Here is a 10,111-nt window from a genome sequence, read left to right on the forward strand (position 1 = left end):
AGAGGCTAAAGCTTTTTGTTTCAGGGGGTATGAATAGTTTAAGAGAAAGTAAGTTTTTATGGAGAAGGAAACTGAATTTAGTTGGGCAGAGAAACCTGCATGATAGCTAGGCATAAAATTAAGTAATCAACTGCAGGAACCATATAAATACACCCATGAGCCATTGTAAAAAAAAAAAAAAATTAGCTTATTAATAAACCAGTGGATAGAAAAAAATAATATTTCATTTTTTTGGTGGCATATTAACAACAGGGATGTTATTACAACTTATGTTGAATTTTTTGTCTCAATATTTAACAGTCACACAGCCCAATCCTACGCATTTCTACTCAGAAGTAAGTCCCATTAGAGTCAATGGGGCTTACTCCCAGGAAGGTGTGGCTAGGATTGGGATGACAGCCCACTATCAACAGTCATTAGCACAAACTTTTGATGAAATGTATCTGAACCACAAAAATCTCAGACTCTATCTCTTGAATCTGTGTGATGGGTCACCTGGGTCTAGGAATAAAAGTATTACTGTATGAAAGGCAAATGATGGCTTCAGAATGAAGACATACTCTCTTAAGCTGAAATCAAAAAGAAGTCAGAGGTGGTGAACCTTCTCTGGTTTAATAGTTTCAACAGAGGACATTGTCTCAATCTGTATTTTTATCCATTTTCAGAACTCCAGTAACAAGAACAGATGGAAATCTTTGTGAGACACATGAAGTTGCTTTATGCACAGTTCAGATCAAGGGTATGTGATATTGTATCATTTGTATTCCATCCTTACACCAAGGTGCTCAGGGCAACACACTGTTGTCATCCCCTTGTTCCTCACAGCAGTAATTTGAAACTGGTTAGACGAGAGAGGGGGGGGGACAGACGGACGGACTGGACATGGTCATCTAGCAAACTCCATTGCTGAATAAGGGATAAGGGTTTAATCATCAGTCTCCCCAGTCACTGTACAACTCTCTGGCTACACCTTCATGATGGTGCTGTGCCCAGAACTGTCCAGCCCTGCTACTTGAAGTCTTGTTAAGTGCAATGCTGAGAGTGGATCTAGGGAACGGAATCTGATTCATGTGGCTGATCTTCACAGCTCCTAACAAACAGCTCCTAACAAACAGATTTTTAAGAGAGAGCAACAAATTCTGTATATTGTGCCAAAATTGTTCTGCTATGCAGTACAGAGACAGGAGCTACCTGTTTCACCCAGAAAAACATGAGCAAGAAGGTTTAGGTTGAATTCAGAGATCAAAGGGGGGGGGGTTTGATATAGAATGGTAAGGGAGCTGAGCAGGATCTGCAGGGTTAACAGTATCCCATTTGTTTCTCCCACCAGAGCCAGCCATCAAGATGAATGGATCCACCGTTACACAGTTTGTCTTACTGGGCTTTTCTGGCTCCCAGTTTGCTCAGCTGTTAGTTTTACTTCTGGTCTTGACCTGCTACACCGTTGTCCTTGTGGGCAACTTGCTGATCATGGTGACTGTGTGTACTGACACCAAGTTATTTCAGTGCCCCATGTATTTCTTCCTTGCCAATCTGTCCTTCTTTGACATATCTTTGGGGTCAGTGGCTGCCCCGAAACTACTGACCGATATACTGTTTAGCAGCTGTACAATTTCTTATGGAGGATGTATGGTCCAGATATTTACCGTCCACTTCTTTGCAGGTGTAGAAGTCTTCATTCTCAGTGTGATGGCCTATGATCGCTATGTGGCCATCTGCCACCCATTGAGGTACACAACCATCATGGACCAGCAGCGCTGCCTCAATCTTCTCATACTTTGCTGGATAGGAGGCCTTATTCATGGTGTCTTCCAGACAGTGGTCACTGCCCAGCTACCATTCTGTGGACCAAATGTTCTGGACAATTTCTTTTGTGACATCACCCAGTTAAAAAAGCTGGCCTGTTCAGACATCTATGTGAGTGAGATCCTCTGTTTTCAGTGACAGTTTGATAATTCTACCCAACCTTCTGACCTTGCTGGTTTCATATGCCACCATCTTGGCCACCCTCTGTGGCCGTTTTGGAAAGGGTGGCAGGAAGGGACTCTCCACCTGTGGCTCACACCTGATGGTCGTCTTCCTCCTCTATGGTCCTCTTTTATTTGTGTATATGAAGCCCTCTGCCACTTCAAAGGTGGACAAGATGGCCAGCATCTTCTACCTGGTGGTCACTCCAGCCCTCAATCCTCTCATTTATAGTCTGAGGAACCAAGAGATGAAGGAAGCCATGGGGAAGTTGAAGAACAAATGTAAACATTTCCTGCTCAATCAACAGGAGTAGAAGTGTGGAAGCATGGGATGTTATAGAGCTTTGTACCACTGTCATGAAAATAGCTTACATTGTACCTCGCTGCTCCAGTAGCAGCTGGACAAAGTGGCTCTGTTCAAAATTATACATCTCTTATAGAGTCAGATGTTTGTATCTGTGGGGGATCTGTTCCCTCATTCTCCACAGATACCAAAACCCACGGATAAACAAATATGCAAGTTGTGGTCCATAGCACCTCTGGATGTGACTGGAGATGTTATCCAGTAATCATCCAGTGGTGTTCTGATGTGTGCAGAGGCCTCTGGAGACACCGGAAAGGCTCTTTGGGTTTTTCCAAGAACCAAAGTGTCTTTCTAGTATCTCTGGAGGCTTTTCCAAAGCCCACAGAGGCTACACAGGACCTCTGCAGGCCTCCAAAAGGATTCAAGATGTGACCAGAAAGCATCTCTGGTCACATCTGAGAGCTCAGGTCTGGCCTCCATCATGGTTTTGGAACCTGTGGCTAGTTTAAACTGAGGGTCCCAAATCCGCATATAGGGTCATTTTGTGCTTAGCAGGGGAAGACCAACTGTCCCTGTTCTCCTGAGCACATTGTCTCTTCTAGTGGCTATTTGCTGACATTCTGCATTTTTTTAAGGTTTTGAGCCCTTTTGTGGCAGGGGACCATTTATTTTTTGCTGAAAAAAAGTTATAGAAATATTTGTTGTAATAATATCTCTGAGAATGCATAATTGACGCAGGTCAGGACTACCCCCTGTCACCACTTAGACCAGACATTTTCAACCACTGTGCCGTGGCACACCGGTGTGCCACGAATGGTCCCTAGGTGTGCCGCAGAAGTTTGGTGGAGGGTCATTTATTATTAGGACCATTGGGGGATATGAGCCCCCCACCAACCGCATGGGGTGCCTTGACAATTTTAGTACCTTGTCAGTGTGCCATGAGACGAAAAATGTTGAAAATCACTGACTTAGACAGAACAACACTCCTCCTATTCAAGATTGCTCAGAATACCAGCTATGAGGAAAACAAGTGGTTGTTGTGCTCTAGTGTCTCATGTGTCAGCTGTCTGTAAGGATTTCCCAGATGACCACTAATGGAAGATAAACTGAGTGAATTTTTGATCTAGGAAGGTGTGTCCTCCCTACACTTCCAACCTGATGCTCGTCTAAGCTAATAAGAACAGCCCCTCTGGATCAGGCCTTAGGCCCATCTAGTTCAGCTTCCTGTATCTCACAGTGGCCCACCAAATGCCTGAGGGAGCACACAAGACAACAGCTCTACCCTAAGGAATGACAGAAGCCATCTGCACGTTTCTAGCTTAGGATTCGGCTGGTCTGCAAACATTTGATTTTAGCTCATTACCAGAAGTGCCTTCTGGTTGCATCGGGGTGGCTTTCTGAGGCCGGGGCCTCAAAACACCCCCCCTGAAAGTGCAGGTCTGGGCACTTACCTGATCTCTGGACATTTTCAGAAAACCTGGAAGTGCCTTTCTGACACCTCTGGGTCGGGGGGTGTTCTGAGGTCCCAAGCCTCTGAGACCTATGGATTCTGTTAGCTGCGGGTTTTGGCATCCATGGGAATTCTTTGAATGGGACCCCCATGGATGCCGAAGGCAGACTGCATTGCCAGGTGTGAAGCAGCTGTCTGAGGTTTAGTACCATGGATGGTGCCAAACAAAGAATCTGGGGGAAGATGCAGTGGCAAACGTACCCAGACCCGCACCCAGGGCAAAGGTCTGTGATGCCACCGCCCCATGAGATGTGCTGCCCCCCCCCCCGTGCACAAAACCACCATCCCCACAGTGAAACAGAGCCTCATGCAGCTCCAGGAGGTTTCTAAGGGAGGTGTTCTGAGACTTCTCCATGGTCTTCTCCACAGAAAACCAGCAGTTTACGACCACGTTGGGAGTCCCACGCGATCCTAGAGGGATGCAGACTCAGCACTCTGGGCATTTGTCCCGTTTGCAAAGCGCCAGGTCCACTGCTAAGTGCACATATGGCATGGCATCGACTGGCCCTCAAAATATTCATATAAACACACAATTGCTTGAATTTAGTTGCACAGTTACATGCTTCCTTCCTGCCCTCCCTACACCCCCAAAGCCCCTCCCCCTGCCAGCCTTCCCAGGCCAGCATTTATGTACCCAGTCTGGGGATGGATCCAGAGGGTGCAGGCAGGCACATGTGCTTCCACTGGTGTGGCCAGGAAACTCCCGAGTCGTCGCAGAAACGCCTTATAGCACTTCTGTGACATGGGGAGGCTGGCATAAGGGATTTACACCAGCTTAGGGCACAGTCAGGATTGCACTCTGAACCAACTAACCAACTTGTGGTCACCACACAGCTACCATTCTTTGGAACGAATGTCCTGGACAATTTCTTCGATAACTTCATGCAGTTAAAAAAGCTGGCCTGTTCAGTCATCTCTGTTAGTCAGATCCTCTACCTTTTCAGTGATGTTTGATGATTGTACCCAACCTTCTCACCATTGCTGTTTTCATATGTCACCAACCTGGCCACCCTCTGTAGCCAATTTGGAAAGGGTGTCAAAAAGGGTCTCTCCACCTGTGGCTCCCACCTAATGTTCATCTTCCTCTTCTATGGTCCCAGTTTTTTTTTGTATATGAAAACCTCCTCTACCTCCCAGGCAGATAAGATGGCTGGTATGTTCTACATGGTGGTCACCCCTGCCCTCAATCCCCTCATCTACTGTCTGAGGAACAAAGAGGTGAAGGAAGCCATGGGGAGGCTGAAAAACAAGTGCCAGCGTTTTGTGCTGCCTCAATGGGAGTAGATGTGCAGGACTTCCTTTTCCTGCCTAATCAATTGTTGTGCATATGTGGTCTAGTTTGTCCTAATATAGACATGGATTCCATGTAAGAAACACAAGAGGTCTAGGGCATGTTTCCACTGGAGAATAATGAATCTTATCTTCCCTTCCCTCACACTGTTAGAAATTAAGGAAGAATAAAATCCTCAGTATCAGACAGTGTAGGAAGACCCTAAAAATAGAGAACTATATGCTGTATTGCTCCATAATAGCTGAGCAAAGAGGCCCAGGTTCAGGTGGTCTATCTCTTACATTTAGCAAGGGGAGGTGAAGCATCCCAGTACATTGTCTGTTCTAGTTGCAATTCATTGGTGTTCAATCTGCATTTGTTAATGTTTTGAGCCCTTTGGGAACTCGGGGTCATTTATTTATTTATTTATTTATTTATTTATTTATTTATTTATTTATTCTTTGTGAGCCACTTTCTGAGTCACTTTTTTCTCAAAAGTTATGTGAAGATGCATCATTGATGCAGGTCAGGTCTACCATTTATCACTGCTTGGACAGAAGAACACTCTCCCAGTTCATGATTCTTCAGAATACTACGAAAACAAGGATAGGGTGCTTGTGATGCTCTAGTAGTGCCTCACTTGTCAGTTATCTGGAATGATTTCCCAGTTGACCATTAGTGGAAAAGGCGTGCTGAACTGGGTGGATTTTTGTATGATCCGGGAAGGTGTGTCCTTCTTCCAGTTCCAACTTGAGCCTCTTCAAAGCTCTACCTTAAAGAAATGGCAGACGCCACCAGCATGTTTCTCGCTAGCATATAGCTGATATGTTGTGGACAATGGGGCATGCGCTGCATCCTGCAGGTGGGGGCAGTCACGGAGGCCTCCTTAAGGTAAGGTTGTTCCCTTACCTCAGAGTTGCATTGCCCTTACCTCAGTGCTGGAAAGTTGGTTAGGATTGTGCCCTTAGTTGCTCAGCTGGGTGAATTTTGAGCCCGATGCTAGTGCTCAAACTAAGCTGCTTATTTGGCTCTTAGGAGGATAAAAGAAGAAGGGACCCTTGCTGGCCACACTGAGGATGCCTGGGGTGAAAATTAAATACATCAACTGAACTAACTTCTGCATTGGAGAAAAAGGACATTCGCCCTCTATGGTTTTGTTGTTTGGAAGAACTTCGAAGTCTTTTAAATTTTAAAGTTTATAAGAACTTCAGCATCAACTTCATTTGTAATTAACCCCTTTGGGACTGAACAGCAGTCGTCACTATCCAGTCTTCGCCAACTTTAGGAAAAGGCTTTGCACATAGAGAGTGAACAGGGACCTCAGATTGCAAGGAAGTTATATCAAGGAAAACGTGAAGGGCTCCATCCTCTTGATTACCAGATGAGCTGAAAGATGTTTTGGGAGGGGGGAGGAGTATTCTCACTCACATTCACCCTTTGGTTCATTGCAAGAAGAAACTTATTTTCACCGAAGTTCCCATTTCTCTCATTTTCATAAGAGCATCGTCCTACACCACATCACCTTCTATTGCCATTTCCTTTCCATTCTCACCTGAACTCTGTGCAACTTTTTTTTTCTTCTTTTCTGGTCATTCTGACCCTTTTTGAAATATCACCAAGTATGAAGGAGGAAGGGTTGCCTTGCAATGATCTCTGAGATGGAGAGGCCTGGCCCAGATCCCCTTTGTGTGTGAATTGCATAAAGAGTGAGTATTATTTTTCTGAGTTTGTGGACTATGGAATCTATTGCTTTTGTCTCTCTGGGTATGCCCCTTGCAAATGCAGGTTGTTTTGAAGTAGAAATGTTTTTGTCCAAGACAGTAAGTTTGCAAGCCTATACACTTTTAGCTGGGAATAAGCCCCACTAAAAAAATTTGGGAGTTACATCTGAGCAGACACAGGATTTAGGCACAGGATTGTGCTCTGCTACTTTTGGAGTAGTGATCATTAATTGTATTTGGGAGTTGTTTTACAGCTAGCAGTGCTCTAACAGACTATCAGTTAAAAATACCAGAAGGAACATAAGCCAACCTGACAAACTGAAATGGGTCAAAAAATGAAAATAGTAGATCATGAATAGCTAAATATCATAGCAGCTAATTCATTAAAAAGAAGTTTGTTTTTATGCCAGTGCATGTTTACAATATTATTATATCAATCAGCATAACTCTAAGAGATACTGATACTCAACTATCTGCTACATCAATTCTTTATAGCAACACTGAAAAAGTATGACTTGTGTAAGACATTGTACATAGTCACCATTTAAATGTGAAGTTACTCCACTTTGTCTTTTCTCTCTTCTATGTACACAGGTTTTCAGTTTTGCCATTGCCAAATATTTCCACATTCCTTCCATCAATCCATGGTCAGTATTGTATCTCCAGTATTTTGTATAGAATATCCAGTATTTTGTCCTTAAAATGTGATTCTTATTTTCTTTTAGTATCACTTGCAGATATTAAAGATGACCATATATGATACCGGCCCCTCCGGCAGTTTATAACTTCCAATATACAGAAGTATAGCAATTATTTTATATTTTGTCTGCATATTGAGAAATTTACTAGAACACTGCCATCATGTGAAATATCTGTATTCTATCAAATATTATAGCCAAATAGCCAGAAAAAGGAAAACACAACTGCCTTATGTATCAACAATTGCATTTCCTTCATTCAAAGCTGATCAATGAAACTGACTGTTCCAAGAGCCAATGGGGTGTTGTTTGGACACAGCAGGGAACCAAGGAAGTCACACTGAGTCAGCTCTCATTTCCTTGCATCAGAGCTAATACTATAGCTCTGATTCAGTTGTGTGAGTCAAGTTGGCCACTGTTTTTTGTTGGTTACTTATTTACTGGGTGACCTGAACTGTCACATATTAAAATGAATAAATAAAGTTAATGGGGTGACACTAACCCTTGTGATACCACTGCATTTAGGTTGTGCCTATGATATTGTAATTTAGTCTGTATGTTCTGTTATGGGAGGAGGTCCATCATGGGGCTGATGCAGTGAGATCTCACATCACGGGGGGTGACGTAAACCCTAGCGATGCTTCTGCATAAGAACTCCTAAGTGTTCAAAAGAATATAAACTCCTATCTCTAGTATCCATTTAACAATAAAATCATCCAACTATTCTAGTTTTGGGGAATATTTCTCTGTACATCTGTGAAAATCTATGCTTTTCTCCAGCCATCCCTATTGCTTCCTACATCACCTCTTACTTTTAAACATTGTTTAGTAAACTGTCATGAGGCTGTGCTCTGAATTGCAGGGTACAAATTAAAAGAGAGAGAGAAAAGTAAAAGGTTTTTGTTTCAGGGAGGGGGTATGAATAGTTAACAAGAAGGTAATGAGCTTCTTGCGAAGGAAACTAAATTTAGTTGTACAGAGAACCCTGCATGAGAGCTAGGCATAAAATTAAGTAATAAACTGCAGGACCTGTATAAATACAACCATGAATCATTATACAAAAAATTCAGTTTGGTAATAAGCCAGTGGGGGGAAAAATTAATATTTCATTTTCTGTGGTATATCAGTAGTAGGGATGTTTTTACAACTTGAGCTGAATTTTTTTTCTCAACAGTTGTCAATCATAGTCCAGTCTTAACAGTCTAGTAACTCATCACTAGCAAAAACTTTTAATGAAAAGTTTTTTGGTATCTGGACCAGAAAACCCCAAAAAACTCAGACTAAGAATAAAAGTATTATTGTATGAAAGACAATCAATGGCTTCAGATATTGAACAGAACTGTACTGAACGGAGTCATATTCTGTTATGCTGAAATCAAAAAGAGGCACAAGTGGTGAACCATCTCTGGTTTAATAGTATCAACAGAAGACTGTCTCAATCTGCATTTTTATCAAGCTGCAGAAGTCCAGTAACAAGAACAGATGGAAATCTCTGTGAAACACATGAAGTTGCTTTAACCACTGTTCAAATCAAGGGTATGTGATATTGTTTCATTTGTATTCCATTCTTCCACCAAGGTGCCCACAGCAGCACAAATTGTTCTCCCTTTGATCCTCACAGCAGTCATTTGAAGTACATTAGAGGAGGGAGGCAGGGAGGGAGGGAGAGACTGGCCACATCATCCTGGAAACTCCATGACTGAAAAAGGGATAAGGGTTCAAACACCTGTCCCGTCCTGTCCCCCGTCCCCCCCCCCCGGTCACTGTACAACTCTCTGGCTACACCTTCACGATGGTGCTGTAGTTCAGAACTGTCCAGCCCTGCTACTTGGTCTTGTTAAGTGCAATGGTAGGAGCAGAGCTAGGGAACCACTCTATGCAAAGCCTCTGCTTTGCCACACAACTACAGCTGTCACTTCTGTGTCACTTACTGAGGAAGGTCTTTGGTAGTGAATGTCAGAACTCTTCCCCAGAGGCACAAATGTTGGTCTTGGGTACAGAAACAAGAATAGAAGTTTGAATAGCTGAGCATTCTTTACAGAAACAAGCACTACATAGTCTCTAGTCCTCAATGTCCTGAGGATATGCTTGGTATATGGGCAGCCCAATCCTGTGCTTGACATCACTGGGTATTGCAAAAGTACCATAAGGCACTTTCCAACTGGCAGGAGATACCCAGTGCTGGGAAAGAAGCCAGCACCAATATGTGCAGGAACCCATAGCCAGAAGGACACCCACGAGGACTACTGGGCAGTGAGTATCCCCGCTGAGTGGCAGGGAGGATTTTGGGGGCAGGATAGTGGACAGGGATGGTGAGGAGGAGGTGGAACTGGGTGGAGCGAGGGCAGGCCAGTGGGGGGAATCAAGCCTGAGAAAGGGGAAGGATGGCGGCACAGCTCTTTACAAACAGATTATTCGGAGAGAGCAAAGAATCCTGTATATCGGGCAAAATTGTTCTTACACACAGTACAGAGACAGGAGCAACCAGCTCCTTCCAGAAAAATGAGAGCAAGAAGGTTTCGGTTCTATTCATAGTGTGTGTGTGTGGGGGGGGGGGGATACAGAATGTTAAGGGAGATGAGCAGGATCTTCAGGCTTAACAGTATCCCATTTGTTTCTCCCACCAGAGCCAGCCATCAAG

The 10,111-nt window shown here is 43.7% G+C and overlaps 1 pseudogene; it reads left to right on the forward strand.

The window, feature by feature from the left end:
• Positions 1-1,344: 1,344 nt before the first annotated feature.
• On the forward strand, positions 1,345-2,281 carry LOC136653966 (olfactory receptor 4Q3-like; annotated as a pseudogene).
• The last annotated feature ends 7,830 nt before the right edge of the window (positions 2,282-10,111 follow it).

Source organism: Tiliqua scincoides, chromosome 5 (genome assembly GCF_035046505.1).
Source record: "Tiliqua scincoides isolate rTilSci1 chromosome 5, rTilSci1.hap2, whole genome shotgun sequence".
Classification (NCBI taxonomy): domain Eukaryota; kingdom Metazoa; phylum Chordata; class Lepidosauria; order Squamata; family Scincidae; genus Tiliqua; species Tiliqua scincoides.